We start from the raw sequence: 19,493 nt of genomic DNA, 5'->3' as shown, positions 1-19,493 counted from the left end.
TGCAGAGCTGACATTGCACGAATGCCTGGCACCTGTCACCCACCAGGTGCTGATCTTGCTGCCTTCCAGGGGAACCCCTGATGCACCTGCCCATAAATGCCCTGATGGAGGAAGTGGTCCTGGAAGATGGGCCATTACAGGAACTAATGCATCTTTTATAGCCAGGGGCAGCCCTGAAGCTGCCACCGTCTTCTCTTAACCTGTTGAATCCTGTGACTAGAAAGCAAACAGGTCAATAGCACAGTGGGTTGAAGGGCCAGTCTAACTGATTTTAGCTTTAAAACAAAACACACCACTTTCCTTAGTGGAGCTGTGGGTCAAAGTGGTAGAGCACTAATCTTGAGTGAGAAAGCTCAAATATAACACCTAGGCCCTGAGTTCAAGCCCCACAGCTCATACAACCACACACAACAAAAAACACTCTATGCCAGGCACCAGCGGCTCACGCCTATAATCCTAGCTACTCAGGAGGCTGAGACCTGAGGATCATGGTTTGAAGCCAGCCCAAGCAGGAAAGCCTGTGAGACTTTTATCTCCAGTAAACTACGAAGAAAAGGCAGGAAGTGGCACTGTGGCTCAAGTGGCAGAGTGCTAGTCTTAAGCAAAAGAAGCTCAGGGACAATACCTAGGCCAAGAATTCAAGCCCCAGGACCAGCAACAACAACAACAAATCTGTACCTTCCCAGTCTCCACAAACTCTTTTGCAGTCACAGAAAGGGTGTGGGGCAGTTAAAAGGGACTTACCTCTTGGTTCTGGCCAAGAAGCTAGGGGTGATGGAAAGGACCCCCAAGACTACCAAGTCCCGTTCTTCCATGTTCTAGAAAGTAACCCTGAAAGCCAGAGGCCAGCTATGGAAGGTCAGAGTCCACATGGGACCCAGCTCTCTGGGTGTTCTCTCCCCATCCATGTGCCCCTCATTCCGGCCATGGTACCCCCTTCCTGGCTGCACATTTTAATCTTCTGAATGAATAGCAAAATGTCCATACCTCAGCCACCCACACATGTCCTGACTTCCATCCTGAAGCCAAAGGCTCAGCCTGGCTAACTAAGAGTGCCAACATGGTGCTTGGCTCCTAATGGAACCTCAATACATTTATTAGATGTTAATTCAGAATTTAGTGGGCACAAGTTAAACTTGAATTATTGCCGCCAGTAGTACCACCTTAGGTTTTCGACCTTATTCTAGAAATTTTAAAATTCACTAGAGAGATTAGTATAATAATTTACATGGTCCATGATTGGCCCTTTGACAAGAACTTTCTAGAGAGTTTGTCAGGGGAATTGCTCTACAAAGCTGCTCCACAAAGCCCAGGGCAAGTTTCCCACGTTCAGACCACACCTCACTGAACTGTGCGGCTCAGAGGGAGGGAGGTAACGGATTTAGCATCCAGGCAGCCCAGTGGTCAGAAACGCAGTTGGGATCTGGGCAGGAGGGGCCCTGTATGGCATCTCATCTGCCCTGTCCCAGGGCAGACCTGTGCTACAAGGAGACACACAGAGGGAGCTCTGAGCAGTTGCGCGGGGGTGCTTAGCTCTCTGGCATGGCTTCTCACAAGCAGAAGCCATCCTATTACATTCAAATAATGCTACCCTTGCCCTCCTCTGTGGAGCCTTTGAAAATCTCCACTCATTACCATCAGATCGGGAGAAAGTGCTCTTCTCCTCTGTGGAGTCCATTGGCAGGTATCAGGCCATTAATAAGTTTCTCTGGAGCCATATCTTCAGCCCTACTTAAAAGTTATTTTTCACGTATGATCTCACTTTCTTCCCCCTACAGGGCCAGCTTTAGACCATAATCTTTCTACCTATGCCTCTTGCTTAGCTGATATTATAGATGAGAACCATTATACCTGGTGTGTTGGTCAAGATGGGCATCTGGATAATTTTTTGCTCATGCTGGCCTGATCCTCTTGATCTCAGCCAGTCAAGTAGCTGAGATTACAGGCATGAGCCACTGCACCTGTTCCCGGAACTCAGTCTTTCTGCCACAATATCCGGTTCCTTGGTACTTAGAAGTGGTGATATTAAAAGGCAGTAGCTGGAAGTGGTGCTGTGTCTCAAGTGGTAGAGCGCTAGCCTCGAGCAGAAGAGCTCAGGGACAGTGCCCAAGCCCAGAGTTCAAGCCCCACAACCAACAACAAAAAAAGGCAGTAGCATCTCCATATTAAATGCTTACCTAACTAATCAAGATGCATTAGGCACTTAGATGAATGTGTTAAATCGCAATAGCTTTGTACAACCCTTTGATGTTTAAAAAATAGAATAAAAAATAATTACCTACCTAATAAAAACAACACTAATATCTTCTATTTGCATAAATTTTGGAGTTGAAAGGGTAGCTTGCTCATACATTATCTCGTTTGCTTCTCATCATAGTCTTCCCAAGTGCATATTTCAGTCCCAACTTGGAGAAGGACACAGGGGTTCAAAGCTCATTCCTAGGGCAAGGTCACCTAAAAGCAAGGGACATAAAGATCTCTGTGGGGACAAGGTCCTTTGGGGTCTGTGAGGACCATAACTCAAGCAAACCATGCTGCACAGTCTGAGAAGGTGAGGAGCGGGCACCTTCTTCTCAGCCCTCATGTCCTAGCTGGCCTTTTCCAGTTCCCTAGAGCTTCAAATGTGGGTGGGCTCCCGCAGTGGGCCTAGCACACCGGTTCCCAAAGTGATCTGGGGGAGTCCCTAAGGCGCTCCAGGGGCTGCCTTGGGGGCAAAGGGGAGGCCCACAGCAAAGACCTAACAAACTGCACGGGGACCGAGGTCAGATTGTGATGGCTCAGTCTGCAAGAGAGCAGGGAACAGGGGGAGAAGGCCCTGGGCATCCATCAGGAGCAGGATTTGGAGCTATGAAGACTTGGAGAAGAGGGAAGAAGGAGGGAGGAGGCCGAGGGGGAGGACAGAGAAGGGGAGGAGGGAGAGGAAAAGAGGAAGAGAGAAAGAAGGTGGGGAGGAGGAGGAGGGAGAATGGGAAGAGAAGGGAAAGAAAGGAGGAAGGAAGAGAAAGAGAGGTAAGAGAGAAAGGGCATGAGAGAGAGGGGGAGGGAGGGAGGGGGAGGGCTGTGGCTACAAGCTGGTGCCAAGTCAGCAGAAATGGCACCTGGGCTTTTTAAGAATGGAGAGGTCTAATTTTAGCACTGTGCTCTAATGGCCCTTTGATGTACAGCCCGCCCCCCATGGCCTCCTCATGCAAACACACTGGAGAGAATGGGGAGGGGCAGGGGTAAGGCCATGTCCTCGATATCGGTCCATGCTGAGGCAGAGTTGAAGGAACAACTTTCCAAATGTGGAATGGGCTTTGGCAAAACAGGATACCGGGGCTCATGGACCCCACAGAGTCTGTGAGCATGGCTCAGGCCGGGGCCTAGCCTGGTCCCTTTAGTCCTTGACCCCTTTTGCTCTAGGGGCCAACTAAACTGCTCAGCTCACAACCTCCCTGTGCATGAGGTCCCAATGCCCTTCCCCCTGCTCTTCATTTATACAAATCCTCCAGCCTTCAGGGCTCCTGGTCTCTATAGCCCTGAACGAGACAACAGGGTCTGTCCTCTACCTCTGGAGGCTCGCTTGATCTTGGAATTTCATCATCCTCGGTTTCCTCTGCCTCCCTAACCAAGTTGTCCATGTGACATTTGATGGAGGGTGCCAGTGATAGATGGTGTGTACATCTTCAGTAAATACCGGCTTATAGGCCCCAGATGTGTGAGACACACCCAATTTTAAATGGTCCTCTTGTAAAACTCTGAGCCATCTGGCATTCAGAAAATGTAGCCTCCGTGCTAGCAGGGCTCTTGGCGGTGGGGGCATTCAGAGGACTCAGCTGTGTTCCTATTGCACATTTAGGGCTGGGGGATTAAAGGCCTGGTGAGCTGGAGGCTATGTTAGCTTCAAGGTTTCCTAGAACAAGAATGTTTGGGTTCAGTGAAAACTGTTGCCCAAGGTTCAGTCCCTGTTGTTTTGAGGGTTCGTGGCCTTCCTGCAGCCTCCCAGGGGGAATGGATGTCAACATGTGTGTTGACATGTACACACGTGTTCACTGCTGACGCCAAGCAGTGTGCCACCACATGCCCTTTCTGTGTGGCCCCAGGAGCCACATATATGACACTGTATATATATATATATATATATATATATATATATATATATATATCACAGATACAATGTATCATATACTGCATACCTTGTATAAGTATATAATATATATGATGACCTATGTATCGATTGATTAATGGAATTAGAACCCAAGAAACATGCCCATAACTTCTAAGATCTCATCTTTGGCTGACAGTGAAGTGAACAGATCCCAGAGCTCCCAAGCCCTTCAGGGTATGGTAGAGACATTCATTCCCATGGAAGAAACAAGTCTCCCATGAGCATGTGGGCCTAGGAAGGTTATTTCCCATGCCCGGAGGAAGACACTTGAGCCCGGGTGTTCCCTGGCCTCTGGGCCCTTTCCCTCTTCAGGTTTCTGACTCAACTGTCCATTGTGCTGGTTCCTGGAGTACATGCTTGATTTTCTTTTCATTGTTCTTTTCTCTTCCCCACTTTCCCTACCCCAGTCCTTGGGTTGTCATGGAAAACAGGCAAGCAGCTTCCTTACCTACAAATTCGGGACAATTAATACCTGCTCACAGGTCACTGTGAAGATTAGAGGCTAGGTGTGTGTTCTCCCTCACGGGGCTTTGTACATGGTAAGTGCTTGATGAAAGACACATCATATGGAATAGTGCAGCACTTCTCTGCTGCTCTCCTAAGTTCTGTATCCCTTTGTTATTCTTTAGAAAACGAGCATCCCATGGGAGATTGGGGGCTAAAATACATTTCCATGGGCTGTGTCATCTTCTTGGCATTCTGCTCTGGAGAGATAAATGCTGACATACAGAGGCAGAGGCAGAAATGGCTTTTCTTCAGCAGTCTAAGCATCTTGATAATATTCCCACTCTACTGACATCTCAGTCTCGCCTTGCTAATTCCCAGGTGTGCAGTGACATCCATTTACAAGCTCCCTCCTCTTTTCTCCTTCACTTTTGTGCTTTCTCAAAGCACAGTAGCATGAAATTAACTGACACTCCACCAGATGCTGAGAGGAAGAAAACAGGGAAATGAAATCTTCCCAGACAAGACAAAAATACGGGTGAATTAGCTAAAGAACAACTCAACTTCTCTCCAGTTATGAGGTCCCTATGACACTGAAAAGGTACTGACACAATACTAAACGTGCATAAGTAAAATCGAGCCCGGTAGCTTGAGGAGATGGGTGGGGTTGGGGCAGATGGAGGAGAAGAATGATGTGTCTTCCCACTGAAGCTTGGCCTCATGCCAACACCTCTGGATAGCTGTTTTCTGCTCCTTTCTCAGGTCTGTTCGACCTCCAGAATAATCTAAGACACACAGTCATTATATCACCTTCCTGCTTAAATTTTTTTTCCTTACCTACATCACAAGCTCCCCATAGACATAAACTAGACATGTTTGTTTTTCCTATGTGAGTGCCAAGTTTCAGTGGAAAGATACAAAATTTTGCTCCCTGGATTTTACCCCCAACAACTGTGATTTAGAGGACAAGGGTGGGATGAATCTACCTTTTATACTGCAAACACATACCCCCAGAAGATAGTGGTGGTATTGAGCTACAGACTACAAATGGAGTCATAGTACCTTTATTATTATTATTATTATTTTAGAAGTTACATAAAGGAGTTTCCATTCAACATGTCAGTTCATGAGTACAACCAGAGTCACCCTTTCCATCGTTTGCCCCCATCTGTCCCAACCACACCTGGGCATCCCCTCAAATTGCCTGATTCCATTTGGCTTATGCACCTTGAGTACTGTGTCTGTGCCAGTGACTTCTTCCCTACCTCTTTTTGCTGAAAACAGAACATGGCCTTGATGAGAAGGATATGGTGTGGTTGGGGACAGTTGAAGATGATGAGGTTGGGGTTGCCCACCCGAGGAAGGAAGGCCTCACTCAGCATAATTCAAAACAAGATGGTAACGGTACATAGGATTGGCTGTCAGGCAGTGGAGATCTGCATCTCAAAGGGATGTACTAGAAGGGGCCAGGGAGGAGAAGACATCTGGGGGAGAGCACTTTGCCAGCCTCATATAGGGTTTTAGCTAATAGGTTTCTAGTGAAGGAGCCATGGCCACATGGATCTAATTCTAGGAGTTAGAGATATGACAGCACCCACCAGGAAGAGAGGAACAATCCAGGACCCAAATCCCAGGAAGGCCATTACCATGTAAGGAACGTGGGCAGCAGGTCTGTCTTGAGAGACAAGGATGGGGGGGGGGGCTAGTCATTGAAACTGGAGGGAAGGCCTATGGAGCAAGGTACAAATCCCACCTAGTAACCAAGCAATTTACAGAAAGTCCTCAAGTCTCAGTCCACACGGTACAGAAGAGACGTGGAAGTGGCTATTTCGGGCTAGGGATGTAGTCCTGTAGTAGAGCACTTGCCTAGTGTGTGAAAGGCCCTGGCTTCATCCCTGGAATCATTAGAGAAAGGGGGAAGGAGGGGGAGAGAGAAAGAGACAGAGAGACAGAGACAGAGACAGAGACAGAGGAAGAAGGAGGAGGAGGGGAAAATGGAGGAAGAGAAGCTATTGAAAGCAATAAATGATTTTCCCAAAAATGTCTAGGACACTGCCTGCTTGCTGCATGGTAGGTACAGAAACAGTCATTTCAATGGAAATACCAACAGTGGTAATGGATAGAGTGGTGGTTGTTACAGTAATGAAGAACTGGTAGAGGACTTGATTTCTGGCATTGAAGGATCTGTGACTTGGCATTGAACTAGAAGTCAGGAAACCAGGTTCCAATCCTTCATCTGCAGACTGCTAGCCAGGTGATCTCGTTCATGTCAGATGGAAGTGTTCGTATTTGCTGTGGGTTCCTGCCAGAGTTCCAGCGAGAGTTCTACCACACCTGGGGTCTGCAGCCTTCCTCCAGGCCCTGCACCTGATAGTCACGCGATAAACAGTGACTGACAGGATTCACCAGCCCCACTGGCCTGGGCTGGGTGGAATCATCTCGTATTTCCTTGCCTCAAATACAGTAAGGGCCAAGTTGTATGTACTGAAGTATTTAAGCAATTTCAGCTGGGATCTGGAAACAAAGAAATAAATAGGGCACCATTTTCTGTTAGTCATTAAACCACCTCCAAATAAGGTCAGCTGTGGCCATCACACAACTGAAAATCTTGGCATGAACTTTGAATTCAAAGTTCCTTTGAGTTCAAAGGGGAACTTTGGGTCTCTGCTTTCTTTGGGCATTTGTGTTTTAAATTCATTCATCCATTAGAGGAAATCTGGCATCAATGACAATGCAGGTATATGATTTGGGGGTTTTGCTGTTTTGTTTTTTTACTCTGAAGCCAAATTTCTGGGCCTTTAAAAAAAATTAATATTCATGCCCAGGTAACTGGAAAATTTGAAAGTAAATACATTACGAAGAGGAAAAACCGGAGCTAGAAGTCCGTGCTGCTCTCCAAGGAGCCTCTGCTACCTGTGAATGACGTCATCGTTTTTGGATGGTGAGTTCTATTTTTTCTCTTTCTTCTAAGCCAGCTATATACCCAGTAAGGTGGTAGCACCGGAGTCTTGGAGCTTGCTCTTTAATTGTTGTGGAGTCCTCCTCTGAAAAACAACCCTGAACTCCACAATAGGCTGGAGGCACTTTCCTAGGTGGGCTGAGCAGGCATGGCAGTGTTTGCTTTTTCCCCATATCAGAAGTGGGAGTCATGGTGACCAGGCAGACGTATCGGATGGATGCACATCAATGCTCCAGGACTTAGAGCGGCCATCCCAGGGACGCTGGATCCAATGAACATGTTTAAACCTGCTAATGCACTTGTCACACTTTATTCCACTTGTCTGGTGGATCTGGTGTTTGAGGTGAAAGAGTACGGAAGAGTGAGGGAGGGGGACAGCTGGGGATTGAGGGGTTTTCTGGGATGGGAGACTTCCAGGAAAACCAGGCAGCCCCCCCCACATTGGACACCCCGTGAAGAGAGTGTCTTATTTTCCAGTTGTTGATGGCAACAGAAGGTGAGCAGGGGAAGAATAGGGACTGCACACTCAGTGGTCCTCAAACTTCAGTACAGGGCTCCTGAAGGCTTGAGTAGTGAGTGGATTACTGGATCACCACTCCAATGACAGTTTCTGACTCCGGAGCTCCAGGCTGTAGATCCCCATGTGCAGCTAGAAGATTCTGCTGGGCCCAGGGCTCCTTTGCACAGCAGCTGCTGTGAAACCCTGGGTTCTATACCGCACAGTGGACGCATCTGAAGATTGGTTTATTTATTATTTATTTTTAGGAGCAGCGCTCAGTCTTACTGTGAGTTTTCTGATTTTATTACAGCCCCAGGGCGGGAGGAGAGGCAGCGTCTCAGGATCGCCCTCTCCCCCTCAATGCCAAGCTGATGCCCAACAATATCTCACACGCAGAAGATAACTTGAGTTCATTTCCTGGCATTCATTCATTTGACATTCAACATGCCTTCTCTCTCTCTGTCTCTCTCTCTCTCTCTCTTTCTCTCTCTCTCTCTCTCTGCAGTACTAGGGTATGAACTCAAAGCCTCACTTGCTAAACAGGTGCCCTACAGCCTGAACCATGCTCCCAGGCTTGAACATGCATTTTTGATCACCTACTATGTGCAATGTACTATGCCAAAGGCTATGTGACTAAAATTGCTCCTTGTAGGAGTTTATTGTGTAAGGGGAAATGTAATACTAATGACGAAGAACAACTAATATGCAATTAAGAATTGTGGAACCAGATGTGGAGGTACATACGTGTAATCTGGGAACTTTGGGGGGGGGGAGGCAGAAGGACTGAGAGTTCCGTCTGGGTTATACAAAGTGATCCTGTCTCAAAACGAGAGAGGTGGTGGAGGGGGGTTGATTGGGGGAAAAGAACAGGAAACTAGGATGGGGGGACTGGGATCTATCTTGGACAGAGAAGTCATTGAGGATGTCTCCAAGGTGACATTGAGCTATCATTTGAAAAATTAGAAGCCAGCCCTGCTGAGTGTGTGGAGAAAACACTCGAAGAAAGGAAAATGATTCTCAGAACGATGTAGAGTGCAGTGTTTCTGGGGGACCCAGGAGAGGGCAGGGCGGCTTTGGGTGGGTCTGTGGGGGACGGTAGGGGAACAGAACCACCTAGCCACACGGATGAGCTGGGCTGTGTTCTAAGAACGGTGCCATCTCATAAAGGAGAGCGACCTATTGGCTTTGTTCTCATACATTTCGGTTGACATGTAAGTGACATACCTGTGGGGCCCAGTGTGATATCTTGATACATGTACATAATATGTCATTATCAAATCATGACAGTTGGTATTTCCATCACCTCCAACATTTATTATTTCTTTCTACCACAACTTCTAGTAATGTTGAAGTATATAGTAAATTGCTCTTAGCTCTGGTTACCCTGCTTTGGGTGTACAAAATCTTAATCCTGCTATTAAACTGCATTTTGGTACATGCTATCTATGCCCCCGCCACCCTCCCTAATCTCTGGTAACCACTAGTCCATCTTTTCCTTCTATGGAGTAATTTTCTTAGTTTTGGTGGGGTTTTTCTTGGTTCCGGAGCTTGAACACGAGGCTTCACCCTGCTTCAGCTTGTGTGCGCATGACTGTTACTCTACCATGCGAGCCATGCCCCTAGCCTGGTTATTTTTTTTATTATTATTTTTTTTTTTTGCCAGTCCTGGGGCTTGGACTCAGGGCCTGAGCACTGTCCCTGGCTTCTTTTTGCTCAAGGCTAGCACTCTGCCACTTGAGCCACAGCGCCACTTCTGGCCATTTTCTGTATATGTGGTGCTGGGGAATTGAACCCAGGGCCTCATGTATATGAGGCAGGCACTTTTGCCACTAGGCCATATCCCCAGCCCCTAGCCTGGTTATTTTGGAGACAGAAGCTCTCAAACTTTTCTGCCCAGGCCTGGCTTCAAACTGTGATCTTCTGATCTCACCTCCTGAGTGGCTAGGATTACAGGTGCCAGTCTCAGGCACCTGGCTTCTTGATTACATTTAGAATATAAAGATTCTGCTTTTCTACATTGCTGCATGGAAAAGCAGATTGCAAGCATTCAGGCCCAGGCTCTTCACCAAAGACTAGCAGGAGGGGAAGGCTGGGGGTTCATTAGAAAAGCTCCCCCTGATTTGCTGGCAAGAGTTCTAGAGAGCAGTGTGAGGGACTTTGTGCGTGACTGCAGCTATAGGAAGAGAAGAGAGACTGTGTGCCAGTTGCGTAAGGACATGGCAGCTGGGTTTGCAACTCATCTGTGCTACCGATATTAAGTTACATACGTAAGTTCATCACACCTGCGCCTCTTCTCTGGGTGGACATGGGCTGGAGTCTGTTCTAATGAGAGGCTGGCTTTGCAGTTCCCTGCCAGATGAGCTGGAGGCCGAGGCTGGCAGCCAAGCAGGGCAGTCCAGAGCCAGGCCCGGAGGCCCAGACTTGTGAGTCCCAGGTGCACAGCCATCTGCAGCTTTGTGTGAGGAATTTCAATCTATTGCCCAGACAGAGGGTCAGATTAAATGGTTCTAGCAGCGATGAGAGACCCGAGAGGGAGGACAGCCGCAGTAACACTCTGTGGGAACAGGAACACCTGTGCTGAGCACGCAGGCTAGCTCCCTCCACGTGCAAGGATCGGTCGTTCGAGTACCTATGAGCTCTTTGTCCCTGGAAAACCATTGCAGAATGCATGTCAGCTGCAATGAATGGGGCTTGTCAGGCCTTGCATGGCCAAGAGCTCTCACCTTCTCCTAAACAGGAAGAGGAGGGGAGCTTCATTTCACAGTCTTTTTGTGTGTTTGTTTGTTTTTGCACCAGTGGTGGGACTTGAAGTGAAAGTTTGGAAATGGTCCCTGAGCTGTTGTGCTCAAGGCTGGTACTTTATCACTTGAGCTTTGAACTACCACCCTCAGATCTCAGCCTCCTGAGTAGCTAGGATTTTAGGTGTGAGTCATGCTGGCCCCCGCCCCCCGATGTATTTCATTGTTTTATAATCAGGGAAATAGAGGCTCAGAGGAGAGACATGATTGTCTTCAGCTTAGACGGAGCATATTGGATCAAATAACCAGGCTCTGTCCTCAGTCCTAGCTAGCGCTCAGGAGACAGCCTCCCTAAGGGGGGACGCTGGAGCAGGGCGTGTAGCTCAGGACACCTGGTCTGAGGCCTCAAAGAGTCAGAATCGGAGTGGAAATGAGTAAGATTGAGTCTGAAAAATGGGTTAAGTTCTCCATGCTAAACACTAGGGATCTCCCATGAGCCAGGTACTTAACTAGGTACTGGGATAGAAAAGAGGCAACTTGGGCACAAAACTATATTTGTTTGCTTTTAAAAACAACCTCTTTTATTAGAGCAGGTCACAAGTAGTTCTGCAGCACATGATATAAAGACATGGTAGAAGAAATGGTATTGTGATTTGATGACTTCACTGAAGTAGGCCTGTCCATGGACACTTCTTGCCCATTTCTTTTTTAAAAAATATAATCTTATTATTAAGGTGTTGTACAGAGGGGTTACCATTTCATACATCAGGTAATGAGTACATTTCTGTTTTGGACAATGTCACCACTTCCTTCACCGTCCCCTGATTCCCCTCCTGTCCCAACCCACAAGCTGCACAGTTCATTTTCTTCATAGTACATATGGAATACCATGACTGCACTTGGTCGCTCTTCCTCCCTCCCTTTCTGTACCCCAGTTTGTCTCCCCTAAAAAAGAAAAACCCTCAAAAACAACTTGGACAGGAAAGTTTGTGAGACTCTTTTTTTTTTAACTTTATTGTTATTATAAAGGTGATGTACAGAGGGATTACAGTTACGTAAGTCAGGTAGCGAGTACATTTATTTTTGGACAATGTCACCCCTTCTCTTGCCTTCTCCTAGTTTTTCCCTCCCACCCCCCCCACAAGTTGTATAGTTAATTTTCAACCTAGTATCCAGTGATAAGACTCTTAAGCCAGAAGAAGAACTGTGACTCAAGTGGTAGAGCACGAGCCCTGAGCACAAAAGCCCAGAGACAGTGCCCAGGCCCTGAGTTCAAGCCCCAGAACTGGCAAAATAAAATAAAATAATAAAAACAGCAAGTTAATGAATGGCACAATCTTTCTGAATTTGAGGGACATTGTGCCAGGGTATAGTAACCCCCAGGATGATTCAATTCAGTGTACTATAGTTTTTTTTAAGAACAAAACACTTTTTTTTGTCAGTGTAGGGCTTGAACTCAGGGATTAGGTGCTGTCCCTGAGCTTTTGTGCTCAAGGCTAGCACTCTACCACTTTGAGCCAGAGTGCCATTTCCAGTTTTCTGGTGGTTAATTAGAAATAAGAATCTTGGCTGGGGATATGGCCTAGTGGCAAGAGTGCTTGCCTCGTATACATGAGGCCCTGAGTTCGATTCCCCAGCACCACATATACAGAAAATGGCCAGAAGTGGTGCTGTGGCTCAAGTGGCAGAGTGCTAGCCTTGAGCAAAAAGAAGCCAGGGACAGTGCTCAGGCCCCGAGTCCAAGCCCCAGGACTGGCAAAAAAAAAAAAAAATCTTTCCTGCCTGGGCTGGTGTTGAACTGAACTGCAATCCTCAGATCTCAGCCTCCTGAGTAGCCAAGGACTGTGTAGGTGAGCCACCAGTGCCTGGCTAGAAACTTCTTTTATCTGGAACATCATAACCCTATGCCAGGGTGGTGTGTATGTCCTCCCTATTTCTGATAAGGGTGAAGAATGGTGTTGAAGCAGAGTATTTCAGGATGTTCTGAGTTCATGTATACTGAGGAGTGAAGTGGGAGGTATGGCTGATCTTGCCCTTCCATCTCCAGACTGTCAGAGTGCATTGCAACTACAGGAGGGACCTGACAGACCAGTACAGAGCAGCAGTGCAAAAGAATGAACGTAGAAGAGCTCATGTCATCTAAGCAACAAACCCATGGCACACTCCTGCCTTATCTACACCCCCTCCCTTTCTTTTACCCTTTATTATTTCAACTTCCTTATATTAAGATACTAAAATTTTAGGACTAGGATATAGCTCAAGGGGCAGACTGTCTACCTTGCAAATATAGGATCCAGGTTCAGTCCCCAGAAAAGGAAAGGAAAAAGAAAGCAAACATATTAGAGACTAGGAATATGCTACCAAGCTTCTTCTGTTTTCACTCATGCCTCAGTTAATGGCACTTTGCAGCATTTCAAAGAGAAGTCCTACATTGACTTCCAACAGACCAAATTGTATCTTCAAGTTAGAAAATGATTGAAAGCAAGTAGTGGCATTCAGTACTTCCTTAAACACTCATTCAGACTGGTAGAAGAAACATTTCCACTAATTTTGGCCTAAACATGATTGATGTCATGAAATCACACTTGGCTTTACTTGAACCTGTTCCTTCTCATCTCCTACTGCTCTGCTGGCTTAGTCATTCATACTATGTGCTTAATAGATTGAGATTGACTTCCTGGGCACACATTGTTAAGCCAACTGTAAACAATGCACTTAATAAGTTACTATCCTTTCTTTAAGCACCCATGGCACAATAGCTTCTTCTCCTTTCACTGTTTATTTCTACAAGGTAGACTCCACTCTTAACAGAAGCCCATTGGCTTATGCAGAACAAAATGTTCTTAATAAGGCAATCTAGTATGTAATGACCTTGAATACTTTAGAAAATCACCTTCAGTAAATTTGTTTGGGGAGTACATGCATACAAATGTTTGAGGAGTACTATATATGAAAGAATATGAGCATTTGCATGCTCTCAGGGAGAGAAAATCCAGGGCATCAAGGTTAGAGGCTGTCTAGAATCAATGCTGCTACTGCTGCCCTGCCACTGGACACAGGTGTAACTTCTGCAGGGACATTTCTTCCTGTCTTTTCTTCCTCTGGGATTTGGCTGCCTCTCTCCTGATGCTGTGCTCTCACCTGAATGGATTCCACTCAGGGACCCATCTTTATGACATTGTCCTCCACACTGAAATCATATGCACTGAGTGGAGGAGTCTGTGTCACATGCATCCTTGCTTCAAGGGATGATGGGAGAATTTACTTTCTGTTTTCAAGAGGCAGATTCACTAGAGAGAATTCCCAAATATAGAGTATTCAAAGCATCTGGATGGGAAAAAAATGGAATAATAACAGAGTATACAAAGGATATATTAATGACACAGAGTATATAATAGCATGGTTTTAAATATAAATTCTTTAACTCAAAAACATGATCAAGAATTGCACTATAATGGTTATTTCCCTATACTACTTGGCCATAACATTGAGCCAGTTTTGTAGTTTTTCCCCCTTCAACAAATGATGCATACTTCCTTATTAACTTTAATTGTATATTAATTTCTCAACAAATAAATCTTAAAAGGGAATAGTCTACAGTGTATGATTTAGGGTAGGCATATTAAAACACATTTAATTTTATCTGTCTAGAAGTAGAGGCATAGCTAAAGTGGTAGAGAACCAGACTTGAATAGAAAAGGCTGAGATAGCACTCAGAGCCGGAGTTCAAGCCCAGTTCCAGGACACACACTTATAAAATTATCTGTTGTAATAAGAAAAAAGTTACTTTCTTTTTATTATTATTTTTTTATTTTTTAAGTTTTTATTATAAAACTGATGTACATAGAGGTTACAGTTTCGGGTACGTTAGGCATTGGATACATTTCTTGTACTCTTTGTTACCTTGTCCCTCATACCCCCCTCCCTCCCCCCCTTTCTCTTCCCCTCCCCCACCCCGGAGGTGTTCAGTTCACTTACACCAAACAGTTTTGCATGTATTGCTTTTGTAGTTGTTTCTCTTTTTTTTTCCCTGTGTCTCTCAAATTTGGTATTCCCTTTGAATTTCCTACTTACTTTCAATAATTGACATTCAAGAAACCAAATGACTTTTTCAATATTTTTTTCAAATGAAAAGTAAACACCAATCCTGCTTTTTTTTTTCTTTCTTGTGCTGGTCCCGGGGCTCGAACTCAGGACCTGGTGCTCTTCCTGAGCTTTTGTGCTCAAGGCTAGCTCTCTAACACTTTGAGCCACAGCTCCACTTCCGACTTTTTGGTGGTTAATTGGAGATAATAATCTCACAGACTTTCCTGTCCAGGCTGGCTACAAACCATGATCCTTAGATCTCAGCCTCCTGAGTAGCTTACAGGTGTGAGGCACCAGGGTCCAGGGTCCCAATGCCACCTTTAAGGATGTCACAAATGCCCCTGGGATAACATGGCAAATCAGTCAGGGGCAATGATTAGGAAACATTGCTTTAGTACTTAAATCTCTACTTCCTGCTTTTTCCTGACTCTACCTGAGATACCATGACAATTGAAATGGAAACAGGTAACCCCAGATTTTCCTTGCTGCCTCAGTTCACCTAAACCATCACTCTTCCACCTCATCTTTATTTTATATGCTTGAACTGATCAAAGAATGGACAGCCAGGGGTCCTTTGAGTAAATACCCTCTAGCTCTTAAACAACAACAAAAAAGATAAAACCAAGCAACCTGAGTGTGTAGCTCAGTGGTAGAGCATTAGCGCAGCATGTTCAAGGTCCTGGGTTCAATCTATAACCACACACAAACACACACACACACACACACACACACACACACACACACACACACACACACACACACTGATCTAAAGTAAGAAATCAGGAGTCCTGTGAGCAAGGGGTCCACACTCCACTAGCTCTAAGGCGCCCCCCTCTGGCTAGAACTGGGACCCTGGACATCTGCTACAAAGTCAAGTGCAAGGTGAATCCCATGATAGCCTATCAGATGTGACTTCTCATTTACTGGGAATGGAGACTCTTCGCATCCACAGTGTGTTATTTGCTGAAACATGCTTATAAATAGCAACCTGAAACCTTTTAATCTTATTTGTTCATTTAGAAACAACACAGTCGAGGCCTTATCTTAATGCATGTGGTATTCCGGCTGTAACCAGGGACCTTTTAGTTGAAAGAAAGTGACAGCAGGGCTGGAGTGTTACTTTTGCTCTCAACCATCTCATAAAATGGAGATGAGCTAGATTAAATACTAAAATAGGGAACTCATCTCTTAGCAGCCCAGTAGGAGCTAGACGTAGAAGCTCTTGCTATTGAATAAACACTCTGAGGTAATAAGTGACACATGTTAGCAAGGGTCTTGTCTTATCTACCTACCGTTCCTCCTCAAAAGTCCCCAATGTAGAATAGCCAGCACTGTGCCTGTCACTGGTGCTGAAGAAGCTGAGAGGGCATCGCTAACATCACCCAAGTCAGGTGCCCAGTCTGGGCTGCCTCTGTCATTTGGACAGAGTGGTTGTGGCCTTTAAAGGCCATGCTATCCTAAGTTGCCATCCAAGTGTTGATTGAGGCCCTGTGAACTCTAACTGGCCGTTCCAGCCATGTTATTCTCTCCCCCTCCTTCAGTTCCTACTTCTTCACTATACCGATCATTTTTAGCACTTGCTCTGTTAATCATTCCAAATGCCTTGCCTTCCTTTGAGAGAATTAATCTACTATTGTTGACTCATACCACAGTGATGGCTTGCTAAATTATTGTTCTATTGTGTACCAGAAAGAGGTGAGCATTATTCCCATAGGATTCTCAAAGAATGCCCCAGAAGTAGGAGAGTTAGCATCTAGTACCTAGAAGGATTAACTCCTTCCTGTTGTTTCATGAGACATCCTGTTCTTTCTCCTGTTAGTTGATTGAGGCAGAATTGTGGGACACTTTTTTAAACATCAACATTGAATAGAGGGGACTTTGGATGGAATAAAAAACAGAGGCCTCTGTGGAATCAAGTGGGTTGTGATTATCCAAGAAAATGATAAGGTGCCAATTAGGCCACTGAGAGTCTGGAAGGTAGGGTGGCTTCTGGCTGTCCCCTGGTGGAGAAGCCACTGGCAAAACAAACAAACAAACAAACAGGTGTTATGTAGTCAAAGGAACCTTTCAATGTTATCCTAAGACTGGAAGCTTTGAATTTTCTTTTGTGTTCTCTCCCAGCACTAAGCAACAACGTATTGGAGAAATCTTGTGCTAAGGAGGTTCAGGGAAAGGCCAGTCAGACTTGTGACCAGAGCCCTGTGCCCCAGAGTTGTGTGCCTTATGTTTTCTAGAAGATGATTCTGTGGCTCCATGGAAGGGTAAGACCTCCAGGTGTGGGATGGACAGGTGTGGACTCACGCATGACTTCTGAGCCAACTCAGAATAATAAAAGGTCTTGGAGTTATTTTGTAATGGTTTCCAAGCTGTGTTCTTAAAGAAAGAGATCACCTGATTCTTCATTTCTAGTGAAGTTACGGACATGGAGATATTTTCTTCGTGTCTGAAACAAAAGGCCAAAGACTAAGTGTAAGGCAGGACTTCCTGATCACAAAAGGGGAAAAGTTTTCTCCTAAGAGAATATAAGCGTTGAATATCTGCAAAGGGCTGATCTGTTTTCTTTAAAAAAAATTGTTCAGGCCTGATTGGCATAGGCTTGGTGATGTGGAGGCACCCAAGATTAGTAGACAGAACTTTCCCCTTTGATAGCCCCATGCAACACCTAGCTCAAAGATCCTGGAAGCAACCTCTAGTGCAAGTATTCCTACTGTATCATCTTAACACACCCCAGCTCCTCTTCCTCCTCCTCCGCTCTCCTCCTCTTCCTCCTTGACCTCTTTTCCTCTTCCTCCTCTTCCTCTTCCTCCTCTTCTTCCTCCTTTTCTTCTTCTTTACATTGTTTTTATTTCATGACCATATATTGGTTCAAATCTTTTGAACAACACATACATTTCACATATACTCCAGTTCGATCAAATCCATTCCCTCTTGTCACTCACCTTCATCCCCGTCCTCATTTTTTCCTCCATTTAATTTAATTTTTCATGAACTTCAAAAAGTGATACAAAGGGGCTGCAGTTTAATGTGTCCACCGAAGTGCTTCTTGTTTAGAGTCACCCCTTCCTTCCAACACTCATCCCTACCTGTCCATTCCCTCCCTCCCAGACGCACTGCATATTTAATTTGTCTTCTTTTGAAAAGTGTTTTTAGTGAGACAAAATAATTGCACTATCTAGTTTTCTAACAGGAAAATTGCAATGAGACAGGGACTATACAAGGGCAGGGTAGAATAATTCCCAGTGGGGATCATACTTGCTTTATTCCTCAACAACAAAGTCAAGCAAGGACATCACTGGGTACCCAGGACACATGCACAGCCTCGGAATGGAAATGAAAATAGTGTACCAGCATTCGCTAGCACCATACAAAGGTCAGCCTCCTGAAGCCCAGCCTTACCTTTGTAGTCTTGAGCTTCTCACCCTCCAGAGAACATTGAGCCAAATAAGCTTCTATCCTGTCTGAAACGGACTAAGACAATCTACTAAATGATACATTTAGGAAAGTTAAATGTCTACTTGGTAAATGTCTACTTACCTGTTACTTCCCATGTTGAACCATGAACTTCTTGGGTTAGAGTCAGTCTTGTCTTTCTGGAGCTGAGGACAGTGCCTAGGACCCAACATGGAATTGAATACTTGTTTATTGGTTGACAGGTTGAGTGGATGATGCATAAGATTATGGATTAGATCTGGGGACAGGCAGTATTTGGATCTTTTTTTTTTTTGGCCAGTCCTGGGCCTTGGACTCAGGGCCTGAGCACTGTCCCTGGCTTCTTCCTGCTCAAGGCTAGCACTCTGCCACTTGAGCCACAGCGCCGCTTCTGGCCGTTTTCTGCATATGTGGTGCTGGGGAATCGAACCTAGGGCCTCGTGTATCCGAGGCAGGCACTCTTGCCACTAGGCTATATCCCCAGCCCCAGTATTTGGATCTTTATCACACTGAGGACCAAGTAGATCTGGTAGGAAGTCCAGCTGGCCTCCCTTCCTCTGAACCCTGTGGAGATAGGCATCCCAGCCTGACAGTGCCAGCCCTGTCGGAAGAGGCCTGCTCTGCTCTTCTACATGGCAGCCCTTTCTCTGATGCGCTTTCTGAAATGTCACAGTGTCCTGCTACAGGTTGACTCCAGTGCAGTGTTCAAAACAAAACCCTTAGGAAGTCAATTCCTCAGGTTCTGTTGAGAGGGTCCCATTTGGGAGCCATGCTTGAAAGGTTACAAAGAAATAGGACATTTGGAGCCTTCACTACTTTGGGCAAATTATCTAAATAAACTCTCAGGCTTTAATGTGCCCAAGTATATGCCCAGCAAGTTTTCCTGAGCTGCTCAGGGACATAGTAAGGTCCTGGTAAACTATATCAATGCTGGGGTATGCTGGCTCCCGGGCCCCCATTGAATCTCCTATTACTTCTGGGCACCTATAAGAGGTCTCTTCATGTGTGAGACCTGTGTTCCTGTTCTCTTGACAAGCTACTCAGATCAAAGCCTTGGCCACTGTCACTGCTGCCATGGTTACTGTGGGGAGATCCCTCCTGCTTCTTTAAGCTGTGCCCAGAGGCCTCTTGGGAGATCTTGCTGTATTCTAGGAATAACCAGAAGCACAGCTCTCCTCTCACTTTATCGTG

This window comes from Perognathus longimembris, chromosome 11, assembly GCF_023159225.1.
Source record: "Perognathus longimembris pacificus isolate PPM17 chromosome 11, ASM2315922v1, whole genome shotgun sequence".
In the NCBI taxonomy this organism is placed as follows: domain Eukaryota; kingdom Metazoa; phylum Chordata; class Mammalia; order Rodentia; family Heteromyidae; genus Perognathus; species Perognathus longimembris.
This window is presented reverse-complemented; position numbering follows the sequence as displayed.